Source organism: Hypanus sabinus, chromosome 7, assembly GCF_030144855.1.
Source record: "Hypanus sabinus isolate sHypSab1 chromosome 7, sHypSab1.hap1, whole genome shotgun sequence".
Lineage (NCBI taxonomy): Eukaryota > Metazoa > Chordata > Chondrichthyes > Myliobatiformes > Dasyatidae > Hypanus > Hypanus sabinus.
Window position 1 is genome coordinate 28,112,774 of NC_082712.1, and position 19,263 is coordinate 28,132,036.

At 41.4% G+C, this 19,263-nt stretch overlaps 1 protein-coding gene across 3 annotated transcripts in view; it reads left to right on the forward strand.

Annotated features, from left to right (window-relative positions):
* Positions 1–19,263, forward strand: part of tenm3 (teneurin transmembrane protein 3) — a 1,636,378-nt gene that overhangs the window by 748,141 nt on the left and 868,974 nt on the right. Inside the window, exon 1 of one of the 3 annotated variants that reach the window (XM_059974313.1) lies at positions 235–249. The exons of 1 other annotated variant lie outside the window; for it this stretch is intronic. The gene's annotated coding sequence lies outside the window, so the exon portion shown is untranslated. Of the gene's footprint in view, positions 1–234; positions 250–3,483; positions 3,602–19,263 lie in introns of those variants that run through there. One more of the 3 variants, XM_059974312.1, reaches the window with a different exon arrangement.

Here is a 19,263-nt window from a genome sequence, read left to right on the forward strand (position 1 = left end):
ACTGGGTCAGGTCCTGTGTGGCGGCGCGCTGGCATGTGTGCCTGTCAGTTAACTACACAAGGATCAGCAGTCGCTGCCTGCTCCATTCACACACACTACACTGAGCTGTTCAAGCACAGCGCGGTTCTGGACCGCTCCCCCATCTCTCTTCCTCTCTCACTCTGCATTTGTTGAGGCTAACTGTGTGTCTGTGTGTGTGTGTGTGTGCGCACACCCTTCACCTGCGTACCACAGACAAAAAAACGACCGGTATGTATACGTTTTTGTTTAGTTTACATGTGTGTTCGAACATTCTTCAATGAAACTGTTGACAATTACTTCTGCGTACATTAGACCGAGCAGGATTTCTTTAACAATACAAGTCACCGTTTCGACAAGGCTGGAATAAGAAACAACGTTTTCTGTTGATGTTGGAAGTTGTGCTACTTGAGACCATGTTGCGAACTGTTATTTTTCCCCCTCTTGTCTTGTGGCTCTCTGTGTGGGCTTACCCGAACACCGATTTAAAAAGTAGAGCTGAATAAAGCAGAGTTGTTGACAGTGAAGTGGGTGGAAGAATGAGGTAGCGCTTTAGATTGCAACCCCCTCTCTCCCCTCCCCCGGCTTGAAGATGTTATTGAGTTTTATTTGTGTTGTTTCTCTGACCAGTTGTTTCCGGAAGTTGCGATTCATTCTCTCAGACACATGTTATACCACCTACCTGAACACTGTTCGTGATTCATTAACTTGCTTTCAGTCGAGCTGCGCAGAGCGCCTGTTCTCTGAAGAAAGCAATCGGCTTGTTTTGAATGGTGAATCGGGCCGTTTTCCCATTAGGTAGGGAGAGTGTGAGGTGTTTTGCGGGTGGTGGAGGTTGGAGGGACTAACAGAACGGCAGATATCAGTGTGATGCTTTTGACCGTTTGCCCGTCTCCCGGAACCGGCCAGGAAGAGCACTTCCAACTTTTGCCTACCGCTGCAGATGAAGAGTAGTGGCGTCCGTGCGGAGTCGAGGAATCTTTTCTTCACTCCTGCTTCCACTCTCCGGCAGAAGTTTGCAACGAGTCTTTGCAGTCTTCGAGCTACTGGGCGTCTATCCCTCTGTACTTTGTGGGATCTCTGAGGAGGCAAGGCCGGTTTGCAACCGAATCAGGACGTAGTCCAGACGTCCCAAAACTTTAGTCTTTCAGCATCGTCATATGCGGTGCATATCTCATAATCTTATCGCAGTCGGTTATTAACTTTTATGTGTGAGGGGAAAATATTGTTCATTCTAACTATGTCGGAGACACTGGACTTCACGTTCCCACCGTCCATCCTGCAGTTGTAATCAAGGCGAGGACTCCTCTCTTATTTTTTAGTGCCTTAAAGATGGAGACACCTTTCCCTAAAGCTTCATTTTTATCCTTATGAACCGTCACACATTCCCCCCTTCCCGGGACCTTCCCTCAGGCAGTCAGTATCACCCCGACTGCAGTTGCCGTTTTTTCTAACTCTCATATTAAACCCTATTTCATTTGTATTTCCTAGACTTTCAAGCAGGCGGGATTTCTTCGACCTCAGTTTCTCCCGAATCATGCCGAACAGACTGTTAAATAAAAAAAAACACTCGCAATGTAAATCCCTTATCATCCCAGCCTAGATAAATAATATTATTAATTAGGCGAAACACCGGATCATAAGCAAGTAATTTGGTGTCGCGTGGAAAAAAAAATGAATGCAAGTAAACAGATCATGTTTATATAACGTGTCTGTGCATCTACGCATAAAAGCATATCGTCTTTCTCATGGTGCGGGAGCGGGTGTACGTATTGCAACTCAGATTCTTGGAGCATAAAATAATATAGTAAAATAGATCAGTGAGATTTCCAGTCGTTTTTGGAGTTTGGGAAAGAAAAGCCGAAAGAAACCAGGTCGTTGCAAAGTTGCTTCAGGAGGATGAATGAAACTTTAGGACGTAGGTTTGGAACGAGGCGACGTTTGTGTAAATGGTCCTCGTTGGCTCAACCAGTTCAGTGTTTGCGAAACAACAAGTAGTTTAACCTGTTTAACGGAGCTCCTTTACCACAGAAGCGGATCTGTTTCCGTCTTTCTAAGTGACAGAAGTTCATCGCAGCGAAAAAAACAATTGCCCTTTCTGGTGAAACTCGCCCATGGTTATGAAGATCGTGGTAATGAATAACTTGTTCGAAGCATGTTTAATTCTCTATCATAATTGACCCAATGCAGGATTTATTTCAGAAAACTTAAGATTTCATTAATCAGAAGGCACTTAAAGACGAGAGGAGCTTGAAATAATCGAGGCAAATCGAGCAGAGACTAAAAGAAATAAACAAAGCAAAGACAGAATGGGGAAGAAAAACGATGAGATTGAATTCCCCCCCTCCCCATGTGTGTTATCCTAAAATGCCTTTCCATTGCTCAGCAGTACTGTGGAAACCCAGTCTGTCCCTTTTCTGTATCCAATCCCTCTTTTCATCTGGGGCATTAGGTTGGGATAAGCTCCAAGAAAGGCAATGCATGGTATTAATTTAGGTGACTTTATTTTGGAAGTAGGGCAGAAGGTTGAGAATTACTTTATTGTAACTTTTTGGATATTTTCATTTCCTGAATTGAAATTGAGTCTGAAGTAATTGTGTTAATATAGGTGGCCTTCATAGCTTAAAAAGAGTGTGTTTTTCCTTTGTACACTATACAAATATTGACAGAAAAGAAGTTAAATTTCTTATGTTGCATGAGATTTATGACGGTCAAATCTTTATTACTTTTTCCGAATTTAGAGCCTCCTGCAGTGATTTTCCACTGTAGTAAATGTTACCCGAGCTTCCATATTCAAAAGCAGTGTAAAATTGTACTCTCAGAATCAGAGTCAGATTTAATATCGCTGGCATATGTTGTGAAATTTGTTAACTTAGCAGCAGCAGTGCAATGCAATACATGATAATTTTTTTTAAATCAGTCAATCACTGTGTATATATGAATATTAAATAGTTAAATTAAAATTAGTGGGGGGAAAACAGAAATAATTTTAAAAAGTGAAGTAGTGTTCATGGGTTAAATGTCCATTTAGAAATTGGATGGCAGAGGGGAAGAAGCTGCTTCTGAGTCACTGAGTGTGTGCCTTCCGGCTTCTGTACCTCCTTCCCGATGATAACGACGAGAAGAGGGCATGTCCCGGGTGATGGGGGTCCTAAATCAGTTTGTCACTGTCATGTCTTCAGATAGTTTGAAGATGATCGGAAGGGAGAAGTAAGCTTCCTTCTGTGCCAGACTGCTCTGAAAATGTGAGGCACTTGTGAGTGGGGCATAAAGTGGAACGAAGTTGGCCTTGTTGCTATATTCAGGATAGATGTTAGATATTGTGAGATATCCACTGATACCGACCGTTAACAGTGTCATAACTCTGTAATAAATCGATTTTAGAGAAGTCGGCGGATGTAAGAATGCCAGAATAAATAGTAAGTAAGGATGTTGCCTTTCAGTGCACTGAGGACACAGTTTGGGCCAGATTTGGATGGAACATGCTAACTTTCAGTGCTGCTGCTCTTTGTCACGCAAGACAGGGTACGCAGAGTTAAAATTTGGATATGCCATTGCAAAGTTGTAGGCGCAGCTAAAGAAGGTAAGTTAATCCCTCCTCAGAACTCTCAATATCTTCCAATTGTACATCAGGGTGGCAAGGTACCCTGCAGGGAAGGCAGGCGGGGGAGGGGAGCTTTTGTAAGTGATGTTGCTTGGTGTTGTGAAGCATTCAGCACCGATGCGGCATCTAGTTCGCACTCCTGAGTTAGTAATTTCTGCTGGAGACTGGTATGCCAATGAGGTCTGAATTTACTGATCATCTGGGGACTCTGGACTGTTGTGAGTAATGAGTCAAGATTGTATCGTGACTGAGGCACAGACAAAGCAGCTTGAGAGTAGGTTAGGTAAGGCCTTATGTTTGGCCCTAATTACCCTAGTGGCTGTGTTACTATCATTTATTTTTCAAGAGCCTCCGTAATACGCTAATACTGTGTGCATTAAAGTGAGGAAAGTATAAATTTCTCCTGCCTTGAGAAAGGCATTGAACCTGTAAACATTTTTGTCTTAAGTCTGCAAATGTAGCAGGGATTTCAGGTTTGCGTGTCACCAAAGAGTAACGAATCTAAATTTGAGCATATGAACATCCATCAGGGTTTTTCAATAGATTTTGACCAGTACAATACTGTGTATTTAAATGTTACATTAATAAGTACCACAGAAGTTGAAGGTCTCCAAACTTGACCCTTTTCCTGTGATGTTTTAGCTAATCTCAACTTGTATGGGGATGAAAGTGCTACATTTAGCCAGGCTGGTGGGAGGGTTGACAACATTGTGAGTGAGTGGGGGGTGGGAGTCAGTAGTGGAAACTCCTCAGAAATGTTGTTCCTGTTTGTGAGCCAGTGAGTTGTCCTACTATTTGTGGGCATCAGGCATTAGAAGGATTAAACCCTAACATAGCCAATTACACTCAAGCACAAGAAAACTATGCTGATGGAATTCATTAATGGCAGAGCTGAGGGTGAAGTGAAACTGAGACAGTGGTATTTTTGGGTAAAATTTTGGAGCATCGCTTCTCTGATTGACTATTAATTGATCCACATACAAAGGAACACTGCAGCTGTGGAATCTTTCTCCATTGCACAGAGAGCCAAGAGAATAGAGATTTCAATTAAAAGGGGAAAGGTTTACACATCATTACTCAGATAATATGCAGTACTATTGTGCGCTGGCTTCTTAACTCTTAGAGTAATGAAATTTCTTTACATCTCACAGCACATGTAAATCTCTTTATATTTTATTATTGCAACAAGAAAATGAGTGCTGGTGTTGTATCAGGGGAAAACAGTTGAAACAATTCATACCTTGTGTATTAGATTCATACAGAATGCAGAAGGACTCAGTTGTGAAAGAGGAAATTTTTTGCTCTGAGTACATCTCCAAAATAAAAAAGTGATCACAGTTCATTTAGTGAACAATATAGTTATCTAACATTCTTTTGATTGATGATCCTTTTTATAAACAAGGCTGCTTATAACTTTCCTTTGCAGCCTGATGGATGTGGCCAAATTTTCTGTAATGGTTAGGGTGGGTTGGAAAAGGGATTAACTTACTAAGCGAACACCTAAATTGCTGATCGTAGTGACATGTGTTCAAATCACACTGTGGTTGTTGAACTTAAATTTGAATAGTTAAATAAACCTAAAATAAAATACAACGTATGTAAATAAATAAGTGCCAATATAAGTAATGAGGGTTGAGCTACTGCAGGATTATCAGCATACTTGAAAGGGGAAAAATGCAGTGCTGCAGAGAGTCAAACTGGCTGGACTGCACTTGTACCACCTCGATAGGAAGCATGGTCTCTTTTACTAATTTCTGTGATGTTGTGTTAATACAAGAATTTTTCCAAATGTTATGCATCTCGTGCTCTATTTTGCTCTCGTATCAATTTTAATTGTGAGCTTAGATTTCATTATTGAGAGGCCATTAATGATTAGCTTATTTTTATTATTATGTTCCTGTAATTTTTACCAGAGCATTGATAGAAATCTGATTCCCATCAATCACTCCTCCCTCACTCCACCACTAAACCCTTCCCTGCACCAGCACCAACAGTACTCAGCTTTAATTCCATGCAATTTCATTCTATTTTTTTTATATATAATGAAGACGAATGCTTTTGTGCATAGATTTGCTGTGGAGGACTGTGTTCATTGTGAATGCTGAGTGCCACACTTGTAATCAATTTAAAATGAGCTGCTCTGTTATTCGTCAGTCTCTATCCAAACTGGCGATATTAGGTTGTATTAACCTTGTAGGTGATTGATTGAGGCTCTTCTGCATGTCAGCGTACAATTTGTTGGAGATGAGCAGGGGATGCTGAAGAGGATTTTGAATGATTGTAGCAACATGCCGTGTTTTCAGCTTGTTCTTGTACGTTTTACAGTTCACATTAAATAGGAGCTAGATCATGGAACTTTATGTGCAAGGTCCCTTGTTGAATCTTGAGTGGCTTCTTGGCACAAGCTGATGGCCCTTGTAATTGCAGCTAATGTCAACAGAATGAACCCGCTTGCTGAAAGATAAGTAACAAGAATGGATGGAGCAAAGGGTTAGAATTGTGCCCTTTCAAGTCCGGGACCAGGATTCAAACTGAGACGATTGAAGCCTCCGAACATTTCCCTCTATGAAAAACAACCTAAGTGAATTTAATCTTATCTGTTTCGTTCTTAAATCTGGTAGCAAACTAGGAAAAAAAATCTCTCTCAAACCGGTCACTGATGTTCCCTCAGTCTCACTTAACATGCTTTTGATTTGATACTGATATAATCCAAGGTCCAGTGATTGGTTTCCCTGTTCCAGCCTCTGCTGTTCTGTTTCTATATCCATCTTCTTAGTTCCCAATTATTCACACAGTTTTTTGACCAAGTTAAAGAAGTATCGATGTCAGACATTCATGTAGGTTACAAGGATGGCAAGTCTGAAAACTGCATTGTAGGAGGCAGAGATGGCAAAGACATATTAGGTGCGTGACCATGTATTTGTGTAATATTGTGTGTGCCGGGATGTTTTGATGCTGAAATTAGTGCAAAAGTTTGACAATATGTTTCCAAATTAGAGAATTAATTTTTGTTTTCATGTCTTATTTTGTGCATCAAAATATAGAATTCCATTTGTTCCCTTGGTAGGTGTTCAAAGTTCGAAGTTAATTTATTATCTAAGTGTCAGCCTGTACAACCTCGAGATTCATTTTCTTGTGGGAGTACTCAGCTATAGAATAGTAGGTTTAGCAGGATCAATGAAAAATCAATCAGAAGTGCGGAAGACAACGAACTGTGCAAATGCAAGTATACATATATAGCAATAAGTAATGAGAACATGAGATAATGAGAGAGATCATTGGTTGTGGGAACATTTCACTGATGGGGCAAGTGAGTGTAGTTATCCCCTTCAAACCCTTCTTTGCTGTTTCAGAGCACTAATTAATCTTACCAGGAGTTAGATTAGAAATTTCAGTCTAGAAATATTGTAAGTGCATTAAAAATTGGGGGGGGGGGGGGGTGGGAGTGGAGGGCAGGTAGCATAATGGTTATCATAACTTTGTTACAGTGACCTAGGGTCAATTCCATCACTACCTGTAAAGAGTTTGTATGTGCTTTCTTTGACCATGTGGGTTTCCTCCAGGTGCTCTAGTTTTCCCCCACATTCCAAAGACATAAGGAGTAGTAGGTTAATTGGCCACACGGGTGTAATTGTGTGACGGTCCTGTTGCCGTGCCATATCTCTAAATTAAAAAAAACATCTGTTATATTCACAGTAACATACATAAATGCTGGAGAAACTCAGCAGGTCAGGCAGTATCTGGAAATTAATAAATAATTGATGTTTCGGGCCAAGATCCTTTATCAGGAGCCAAGCCAAAATGTCGACATTATTTATTTCCAGAGATGCTACCTGACCTGCTGAGTTCCTCCTGCATTTTGTGTGTGTTACTTTGTATTTACAACAGCTGCAAAATCACTTGTGTTTTTTTTAATTTTCTGTGTTTTGTGTAAAAGCAGTGACTGAAGTTCAGCATTAGGGCAGCTATACTCTCTATTCATTCAAGGACTAAACTGATTATCAAAACTCTTATTTAGCACTATAAGAATTCCATTCATTGTGCTGAATCACAGTTTGGTTATTTCCTAGAGATATGGCATATCCTATTATCAGAACTGCACCTAAGTAGACACCATTATATTTCTTGAACCATATACCTTTGCGATGCACAGCCTAACCTTTTGGAGTGTATGTTTCCGATTGCACCAAATATACTTTAGCAAAATAGTCTTTGCTTTTTGCAATTGCTTACCTTTATTTGAAATCTTTTCCCCAGTGCATGTTTAAACATTTAATTCTTATAACCAATCATCAAAAAAGTGCAAACAGCCACCGGGCAGCAGTTAAAATGAAGGTGAACAGACTAGATGTCTCTATTTCTTTTGGAGCATTTTGCAGTATTTTGTTGGTCTGTATTTGGTCAGCTGCAGTGAATTAATTTTTTTATCTGATTTAGCACTATTTTTAGCGAAATTTTCAGATTATGATTTCCACAGAAGGAAATAAAGCCTCTTTACAGTGCCTGCTGAAAATATATATCTTGGACTTAAAGCAAAGAAATCTGCAAAACAAAAATATGTTTTGCTGACTGACTCAACCTTCAGTTTCTCTTGCACTTTGTCCACAGGAATTTTCAGCAGTTTGTGAGTGAACTGTAATATTCTTGCCTGCTATTTCGGACAGAGTAATTCTTGTGTGCGAAGGGTATGGAGTAATACTCTCAAAATCCTTTCTACCTCAGCAGTCCAATTAACTTTACAATGTGCTACCGTGATAACTAAAATTAATTAATTTCTAGTGTCTAGGTATTTACCTATGCAGTGTAATTATTTATAAGCCTCATTCACGTTGCTGTAATTTTACCCCAAAAATGCCAGTAACAACAGATGTCAGTGAAATCTCAGTGATTTTTGCCTGATGCTGGCAAATTCAGGCTGACATTTTCTAATAATAGTTATAGTAACCTAAGCTTCTATTAGTTATTGTGACTTTTTTTCTTTGTCCCTGAGGATGAGATTTTATTCTGTTGTCAATATTTTCTAAACTTTACCTTTTGTTAAGTGTTTTTGTGTCATGGCTGCAAGTAGAAAATGATTTGCTACTTGTGCACTCTTCTCAAGTAATTTGTTACTACCATGTTCTTTGTCACCTATCGTAATCAGCTGTTGTAATGGTTCAATGTCAGATTTTATCTGCAAGCTCTTGTGTGGAACTGTCTTGGGAAATTTTATTACATTTGACGTCGCCAATAAATGTAAATTATTGTTGCAATTGTTCATTATCGGCAAGATGTTTTTGGAAGCTGCAAGTTGTGAAAAGTTGTAAAAAGGTACTAGAAAGCAGCATCCGTCATGAAGTGTCCCCTCATCATCCACGCCATGCTCTCTTCTTGCTGCTACCATTGGGCAGGAGCTACAGGAGCCTTAGGTCCCACACCATCTGGTTCAGGAATAGTTATTACACTTCGACCGTCAGGCTCCTAAACGTGAGTGGATGACTTCACTCACCTCAATGCTGAGGACTCACTGTCAAGTATTCTACAACTCAAGTTCTTAATATTATTTATTTACTTATTGTATTTGTACAGTTTGTCTTCTTTAGCTCATTGGCTGTTCGTCCATCCTTGGGTGTAGGTTTTCATTGAATCTATTGTATTACTTTGAATCTACTGTGAATGCCCGCAAATGAATCTCCAGGTAGTATATTGTGACATTATACAGTATGTACTTCGATAATAAATTTTTAAAATATGAATGCAATTGGGGAGAACTTGTCCCTGGATCCCAGTTACATCTCTTCAGATTCAATGTTTTACACCTCCAATCTTGTTGACTTCTGAAAAATGAAAATAGTTCTGTTGGTATCTTTCCTCTCACTATTTTCTCTATTGAGCGTATCGTTTCCCTCTGACGCCTTGTACTGGTTGTGTCCATTCATATGCAATCCTGAAAGTGGGATGGCAGTGGTTATTTCCAACATACGAAAAGGGGTGTGAACGCAGTGGGGTACATTAGAGCAAAGGCTTGACGAATCATCCAATGTTGGCAGATGTACGTACGATAAAGGCTGGTGGAGAACGATAAAAATAAGCTACTCTGAACCAATTCCTTCCTCCTTGCATATATTAAAGCCAATTGTGATATGCTCACATTCTCCCTGAGTGAGATTCACAGGATAAACATTGACCAGCCAGAGACCAAATGTGCAAACTTGTCTGTCTGCACAAATGAGTTATTCATTGGATAAGCTTGGTGAACCATTGTTCGATACAGGTTTCATTAATAAGTAGTTTTTCTTGTTCCTGGACACCTTTATGCCTCATAGTGATCCTCATAAGTCCTTCACTAATAGCCTGTCTCAAAGTAAAGATCTTTGAGTATTCTCTTAGTATTGTCATTGAAACCCAAGAAAATACCTTCCTACTTCATTAGCTAAAATGGATTGGCCTCTAGGGTTTTCCATGTTTGAACTAATCTACCTACCATGATAAAGTTAGCTTTAAAAATAGAAAATCCATAGGCAGGATTTTGTTTTTATGAAGGGAAAGATCAAAATACCTTAATGATTTAATTCAGTGTCAGTTTTTCTGTTCGGTAGTTTGAATAAAAACAGGATTGCAGATTGGTGGGAATTTGCTTTGATTTGGTTGGCTCCTGTTTGGGCTTTAAGTCATTTAGCTGAGAGATGTTAGTCTCAAAGTAAGATCAGGATTTCCTCTACAAAGGAATGTTAGTTTATCAAAAATGGGTTCTGATTTTAAACTGGGTAAAGGAACTGCTCGAATGTATAGATATCCTGACAGGATTGTATGAACCAATAGTGTCTTCCACGATCGTCGCTTTGGGTTTCTCCAGGACCATTCACCAGCTAGTTTTATTACAAGCATCGACAAAAGAGCTAATTTGTGCAGTTGAGGTAAGAATTACACTCAAAACTCATATTTGACTGAGTTTGTCACTGAGGATTTGTCCACAATCGGGCTAGGACTAATAATCTGTAAACATGAGTTCAGTTGCCACCGTAACAGCTGGGGAATTTAAATATAATTAATTAAATAATTTTGAACAGTAATGTTACAGCCAGCCATGATCACTACGATCAGTGTAAAATCTAATCAGGTTCTCTTCCACTCTGTGGCCACTTTATTATGTACACCAGCTCATTAATGCAAATATCTAATCAGCCAATCACGTGGCTGCAAGTCAGTGTTGAAGGCACGATCAAGAGGTTCCGTTGTTCAGATGAAACATTGGAATGGGAAAGAAAGGTGATCTAAGTGACTTTGAATGTGGAATGATTTTTGGTGTCACGTGGAGTGGTTTGATTACAACAGAAACTGCTGACCCCCTGAGATTTTCATGGAAAACCGTCTCCGGAGCAGGGGTTCTGAATCTTCTATTAAAAATGCTGTGGACTGCTCCCATTAACAGAGGGGTCTGTGGACCCCAGGTTGGGAAACCTGGCTCTGGAGTTTATAGAGAGTGGTGCACAAAACTAAAGACATCCAGGGAGCAGCAGTTCTGTGGGTGTAGATGGGTTGTTGAGGAGAGGGGTTGGAGGAGAATGGCCAGACTGGTTCAAGCTGACAGGAAGGCGACACTAAATCAAGTAACTGCATGTTGCAACAGTGGTGTTTAGAACAGCATCCCTGAACACAAGACACATTAAACCTTCAAAGTGGATAGGCCACCGCAGCAGGTTGCAAACATGTACCCAGTGGCCATTTTATTAGGTACAGGGAATACTTAATAAAGTGGCCACTGAGTGCATGTCCCATATGTGACCATGGACCCACTGCGGCTGCTGTTTGCTCGAAATATATATTAAAAACATGCTTGAAATACAGTACTCATTTGATCAGATAGAGAAATATAATTAACATTTCATGTTCATCCGAACTGACCCACAAGAATGTGGTTGACTGTTGTGGTTTAGCTGGGAATAGGCAAGTGGGCTGTGCACATCCAGTGAATGACTACTTAATTAAAACAAAACTTTTATGAACAAAGCTGAGCAGAAACAGGATCCTTGGCAGTCTCGCTACTCCACCATAACCAAGGTAAACTTCATCCTCTATAAAGGAGGGTGATTGAACCCACAGAGCAGTATCAAAGCTTCTCAAAGCTTCACCTTTTAATGTTATTTCATCAGGTCCACAATGCAGATGTGCACTGATGTGTACACAATGCTCTGTTGCTTCAATTATTCCACAGATAACGAAGCAATGCAGATGCAGTAAGAACTGGACTGAGCCAATAAGTGACGAGTAACATTCACACCCACACACACAACTGGCAATGACTATCTACAGTCTGAGTCAATTTAACTTCTTACTTTTGACTAGACAAAATTTCTGTGATGAGAGGGTGATCAACCATGAATGGCTAGAGAAGTTAGATTTGTATTGTCTGGAGTTCAGAAGAATAGTGGGCGATCTTATTGAAACATATATGGAAACATTTTGGGCCAAGACCTGAAGAAGGATCTCAGTTGAAACATCGACTGTTTATTCCTCTCCGTAGATGCTGGCTGACCTGCTGAGTTCTTCCAGCAGTCGGTATGTTCTCGTCGTTTCACTTCAGTTTCTGATCAGTGATAATCCACAGGATTTTGAGCGTGAAGACTCAGTGATGGTAATGCTACTGAATGTCAGGAGGTGAAAACTGCATTTCCTTTTGTTCAGTATCATTATTCCCTGGCACTTGTGAGATGTGAATGTTACTTGTCTGTCCAGGCCAGGGAATGGTTCAGGATCGAAATAAAGTGCAGAAAGTTGTGGACTCAGTCAGCTCCGTCACGGGCTCTAGCCCCTCCCAGTATCCAGGACATCTTGAAGATGGGATGCCTGAAAAAACAGCATCCATCATTAAGGACCCTGCACCTAGGTCATGCCCTGTTCTCGTTACTACCACCAGGAAGGAGACACTCAATGATTCAGGAACAGTTAATTCCCCTCTGCCACCAGACTTCTGAATGGGCGTTGAACCCATGAACACTACCTCACTACTTTTGTTTTCCTTTTGCACTATTTATTTAATTTAACTTAAAAAAATACTTACTGTAATACTGTAATTTACTATTTTATTATGTATTGCAATGTACTGCTGCTGCATAACAACAAATTTCACGACATATGCCAGCTATATTGAGCCTGACTCCGATCCTGATTCCATGTTCTGATGTAAACAGCTACAAAGCGCACAAGCACAAGAGAAAAGCAATGAAAGAAGCTCCTTTTTTGTGTGTTCATCGCTGAATCGTCTGTCATCAACATACTGCTGCTTGTCAGAAGCTTTACCGTGACTATTAGAGTTGGTGTTGAAACCACGCAGGGCACTGCCTGGTGTCCTAGGGTCATCGCGATGTGTTCATGTTATGACCACCTGCACTGTGGACCAAGAGTTGGCTGCTGGATGAAACAAGTCTGCAGAAGGCTCGGCCGGTGGCTGGTTTCCTGCCTGTGTATCTGTGCACGGCGTGCATATACTGAAAGCAACGCTGCCACGTACCATAGTACAGGTCATGAAATAGCCCTGACATACTCTGCCTGGATCATTCTGAGGAACCTGCTCTACTCAGCAGGGCAGGTGTCAAGATGACTGGTGACTGACAGGATGCTGACAAACTGGCCCTCACGAACCGAGGAGCACGCGAAGAGCAAGTTCCTTGCCGCTTTGCATACTCCCATTTATTCCTTCCACTACGCATTTATTTCATTCTGCCTAAGCAGCCGTCCTCCGCACGATATTGCCCTTTCAAAGTGCTTGCCTGCAGCTGAATTTGTGTGGGATCACATCCACTGATGCTCACCTTCTCCCTGCCTCCCCTTCACGCCGCAAAAGTAGAGAACGCCTGCTGTGCGTTCTTCTACGTTGCAGAGAGTGACACTGCCCAGATCCTGAATCCGATCCTGTCACAGAGAGTGAACTTTCTGGGTGATGGTATGTTTTACTCAGTTAAAGAGTTGGTGTAATGGTGGGGGAAGCAAGAGGGGCATCTACGATTAACTGCAGCCTTTGAATCACAAGGAAGTGTGTTTGGTACAGATTGGGTGATAGGTGGAAAGCTAGCCTCTATCTCAACACCACTGCCCCCCCCCCAATGCCCTGGCAACCAACTTATCTCTTCAACCCAATTCCATTGCCCATCATTTGCCCCTCTCCTGGTTCCACCTGTCACATACAAGCCTAGTTTTGCCTCTCCCTCTCTCCTCTTTTCATGCTGGCTTTCTCCCCTCTTGACTTGACCAAAATGCCAACTATCCCTTTGCCCCCACAGATGCTGTTAACCTGCTGAGCTCTTCTAGCAGCCTTTCTTCCTGCAAATTCTACTGCCTGCAGTCTCAGATGGCACATGATTGGGATGATGTAGGAAATACATTATATTACAACTCATGACCTCAGTATAATTTATTTATTTTTATTTGCAGTTTATCTTTTTGATCATTGGCTGTCAGACTTGGCGTGTCGTTTTTCATTGATTCTACTGGATTTCTCTCTCCTACTCTGAATGCCTGTAGTATATGGTGATATATACATACTTTGATAATAAGTTTATTTTGAACTTTGAATTGCAAAATACATTTAGCGGGGCCAGGGTAACTGCTGCTTTCCACCGTTAGTTTCACCTCGCCGCAGAGTATTAACAGTCATTTGCACAAGCGCTTTTACAGGAGCACCATCGAGAGCATCCCGACCAGCTGCATCACCGTCTGTTACGGGAGTTGCAAGGCATCTGACTGCAAGTCCTGGCAAAAGATTGCGAGGACTGCTGAGAGGATCAGTGGGGTCTCCGTTCCACCCAGGAGCTCTGCTTATGCAGGGCGCTTAGTCTTGTCAATGATCCCTCCCTTCCCTCCAACAATCTCTTTGATCCCCCTACCATCAGGCAGGGGGTACCATAACATTAGGACAATAACTGTTAGGATAGGAAACAGATTCTTCCCTGAGGCTGTAAGACTGCTGAACTCCCTGCCATCATGTATGAATCTCATTATACGGTCTCATCACGTATGAAGTTCCAGTAGCATTATATTGTTTACTTTTTAAGATTGGGTGATAGCATTATACTTTTTACGTTTTATCTTGCATGCACCTTATTATTTGTTAATTATTTTGTGGTACTTTATCTGTTACAAGTGTGAGTTATATGTACTGTGTTGTGCACCTTGCTTGGGAGGAGAGTTGTTTCATTTGGTGGCATACTTGTGTTTTCTGTTGAGCGACAATAAACTGAACGGGAACTTGAACTCTGCTCACTATTGCAGTTTAGTGCAGATCCATGCACCACTGAGGAGCTTTGCGGAACACTGGAACCCAGATCAATGCAGGGTCTTTTTCTCCCCCCTGTAACAGACGTGGGCCGAAAGAACCCAACTGGCTTGAAAGGTGAAAGCCTTGGGTTCAAAAGTGAATGAAGTGGGAATTGTTTAGTTTGCAGCTCCAAAAGATGGAATTGCAGCCATCAAAACTTTTACGATGGATGAACAAGGGAAGAAGCAGAGCTAAAGAAATGGTTACTTTAAAATTAAGAAAATTGAAGACAAATGGCTACAACCTGTAAACAAGGCATTTAAACAATACCTGGGCTCCGTTAATTCATTTGTACTCACTGACCTTTTTATTAACATATTGACGGATCGTTGGAGAAATACTGCACAAGAAGTAAAGAGACTCAGTGTGGTCCAGTTCAGAAACCTTTGACACTATGGCAATGTGAACATACAGCTCTCACAGTGCAGACTAATGGGCCTAGCATTGCGCATTTTTACTCAAGCTCCTCTCACCGTTCTGGAGACTAGGATTACCTGCTGGCTTGCTAACAGATTTCCCAGGTCACCAGGCATTTGACTGTGCTTAGCCGTTAGTCACCACCTCCAGGCTACTCCCGTCCAAGCTGTCTGCAGTGGAACTCTTCTCTGATCTCCGTCTCTGAAGAATTGGGACCAACGTTACCTTTGCCTTTGATAACTCTTCCCATGCTCATGAAAACTGTGTTCAAAGCGCACCGCTATGCTCTCCACTAAATGAAACACAGTGAGAGATGGTCACTTACTGTGATCCAGAATGAGGCCATTCAGTCTTCATTGATCTCCCTCAGACTCTTTGAATCAAAACCACATGACTTTCAACTCCTCTTCTATCACTTACCTCCACTAGGGGAGAATTAACTCACCTGCATACCATTGGGATGTGGAAGGAACCAGAGCACTGCAGGAAAATGAGCATATTCTATCTCAACAGTACCAGAATTTACGATCAAGCCCAGCTTCCCGGAGTTGCAAGTGAGCTGGTCTAATTAGTGGAGCATCATATGGAGCGTATCCAACTTGCTTGTTGTGATGTGCAATCAAGCAATGGTGTGGATATGCATGTAACATCCACTGAAATGAGCAAGAGTGTCTGGCTTGTGACAATACACATTCACAAGCTCTACTCCGAGCTGCAGACTAGGTTAGACTGGTGATCCTTCGTTATTATGAGGGAAAATCCTGAATTTCCTTTACGGCTGTACCTTCACCAGAAGGACTGGAGCGACTCATGAAGCCAGCTACCCGCCACCTTCTGAAGGGCAATGAGAGATTGAAAGTAACATAAGTGAACCTAAAATTAAATTAATATGATTTATACATAATTTACCTGGAAATATAAACATAATAACACTAATGGGAGAGAGAGAGAGAGAGAGAGAGAGAGAGAGAGAGATATGGTGTAATCTGAGGTACTGTTCAAGTTTCTGGGTTGAAAAGAAGCTGATGGCAGAGTTGTTGATCCTTGAGGTGTGGGTCTTCAGGCTCCTGTAGCTTCTGCAGCATCGAGAAGAGGGCATGGCCTGGATGGCGGGGGCTCCTGATGATCGTGTGGTGAACTACATATACCTGTCTGGACACCCCCCCCCCCCCCCGCTGACTGCTCCTGTGGCTCCTCCCACAGACCCCTGTATAAAGGCGATTGGAGGCACTGCTCCTCCCTCAGTCTCCAGGATGTTGTGTGATGGTCTCTTGCTGCTGACTGTGCTCTCTTCCAGCTAATAAAAGCCTATCTCTCGCCTCACTTCTCTGAGAGTTATTGATGGTGCATCAGATCGATTTTGCCTTCCTGACACATTACCTCTTCTAGGTGGTGAAGAGAACTGCACCATGGTAGAGTGACCCATGCACTCCACTTTCTGTAGCATCTTGCATTCCTGATATGGGGCCTCCATACCGGGTTCTGATGTAACCAGTCAAAATGGTTTCCACTCCACATTTGTTGACATTTGTCAGAAACTTTGATGGCATGCCAACCTAATGCACCCAATTCCTGAAAAATGAATTTTGAAAATGCCGCATGCTATCTTTTTTTATGAAGGAGGATGTAGGAAGATTAGTGTTTATATCTGATTCCATTCAAATATGATATGGAGTTATGTTATTGTCCAATTTGCATCATTTAAGAACTAACCAGAATTGCGTTTCACCACATCTGGGTTCGCAAATCGTCTCAAGTGGTCAAAGGCTAACGTAATAGCAGGAGTTGCTATGAAGGATTTTTTTTTATATAAGCCATCTTTCCACAAATGACTGGCTTGTTGTGATTTTATGCTGCCTCTGAAACCCAGTAGATGAGTGCTCAGAGAGGGTCATTTTGATTTAGGCCAATTTGATTGCTGAAAGGCAAGGGTTATTTTGTTGTTTGTGACATCCTGTCAGACCTTTAATAAAATTCTACCTTTTATAGGAGTTATGAGTGCTGCATCTGGATTAAATGATGTTCAGTAAAGCCTCAATGTCAGACCTCTTCAATAGCTTAGTGGTGAATTACAGTCTGATGTGGACCTGAGACGTAGATAAGGCATATTTCAGGCGAACTCATCTGTATTAAATTATCTGACACTGCAATTACAGTAGGAATCTTTATAACACAGGGTTAAATGTGTCTGCTCATGATACTATCTGTTGAATATCATTGGCAAGTATGCTTGTGATGTTTGATGACAACTGGATCAGGCTCAGCTGTGAGTCTGGTCTCTAATGCATCCACAAAATCCTTCATCTTTCCATTGTCGACCTTGCCTTCAGCTGTCCAAGTCATAAGCTCTGGAATTCCTTCCCCAAAACACTCTGTATCCATTTGAGATGTTCCTTTACTTACCAGAAATGCGGCCCATCATAATGTCGCCATGTCTGGCACTGAGTCAGTCTTCTCTTGTCTGATAACACATCTGCAATCAACTTGTGTTGTTCCACTGCACTAAAAGCATTGCAGTAATCTGTACCCCCGCTCGCTAATGCAAACGTGGTCAAGAAGTTCAGTTGTTGTCCAGAACAGATATCAGAATGGGGAAGAAATGTGATCTAAGTAACTTTGACCGTGGAATGATTATTGTTACCAGACAGGATGGTTTGAGTATTTCAGGAACTACTGATATCCTGGGATTTTCATGCACAACCGTCTCCAGCAGAGAAATTCCCAACCTTTTTACACCATGGAGCATTTCCGTTAACAGAGGCTTTGGTGGAACCCAGGTTGGGAACTCCTATTCTACTGTTTACAAGGAATTATGCAAAAAAGCATAAAATATCCAGTGAGCAGCAGTTCAGTGGGCAAAAATATCATGTTATTGAGAGAGGTCATAGGGGGTTGGCCAGACTGTGCAAGCTGACAGGAAGGTGACGGTAACTCAAGTAAATGTGTGTTACAACAGTGGTGTGCAGCAGAGCATCTCTGAATGTACAACACATCACACCTTGAAGAGAATGTGATACAGCAGCTGATATACACTCACCTAGTTACAGGAGGTACCTAATAAAGTGGCCACAGAGTGTAAAAATTCTGGCTGCAGAATAGACGATACATGTACTGTGGGAAAAGTATAGGTGGCGAGGGTCAGTGCGTATGTATATATGTGATACTGGTCTTGGACGTGTATTGAAAATAACTCGCAGAAGCACATCACATTCAGATTGATTTTTGGTGATTCAAGTAAAGTAATTTAATTCTGAGGGGTTTAAACTGCGTAAATGAATTCATGGTGCATTGCAGCTTTAACTAGAATTAAATTTAAACAAATTTCACATTGCAGGGAAATTGTTTACATGTATTTAGTCTGCTGCAGCTGTAACACGAGCAACAAAATTGATGGCTCATTAAAGCTGCACGGCCCCATAATTTTCTTTATTCACTTGTAAAGTACTTCCGAAAATAACCCATTCTTGAAAATATCAGCTTGCAATTCCAGTTAATTACTATCCAGTTCATTCACTGTGGATAGTTTTAAAGTGCAGGGAAAAAAAAAACAATTTCTGCATCTAAACAGGAGTCACTGGGCAGCAGATTCACTTTAAGCAGTCGGACCTGATGCTACCAAGGAACATCAGCTGATGTTCTCTTCACCTGATGGGACTTTATCAAGGACAAAGCTCAGTTAGGAGTGAGCAGTGTGGTCAGTAGAAGTCAAGAGAGCTTCATTCCTGTGCATCCCTCATCACAGGTGTACGACCAGAACACTGAGCAGTCATGCATTTTTAAGATTCAAGTTTGTTTATCACATATACATTGAAGCATACAGTGAAATGCATTCTTTGCATTGATAATGAGCGTACGTGAGGGTGTGCCCGCAAGTTGCGCCACACATTGCGGCACCAAAGTAGCATGCTTACTTTGCTTGGCAGGACCAACA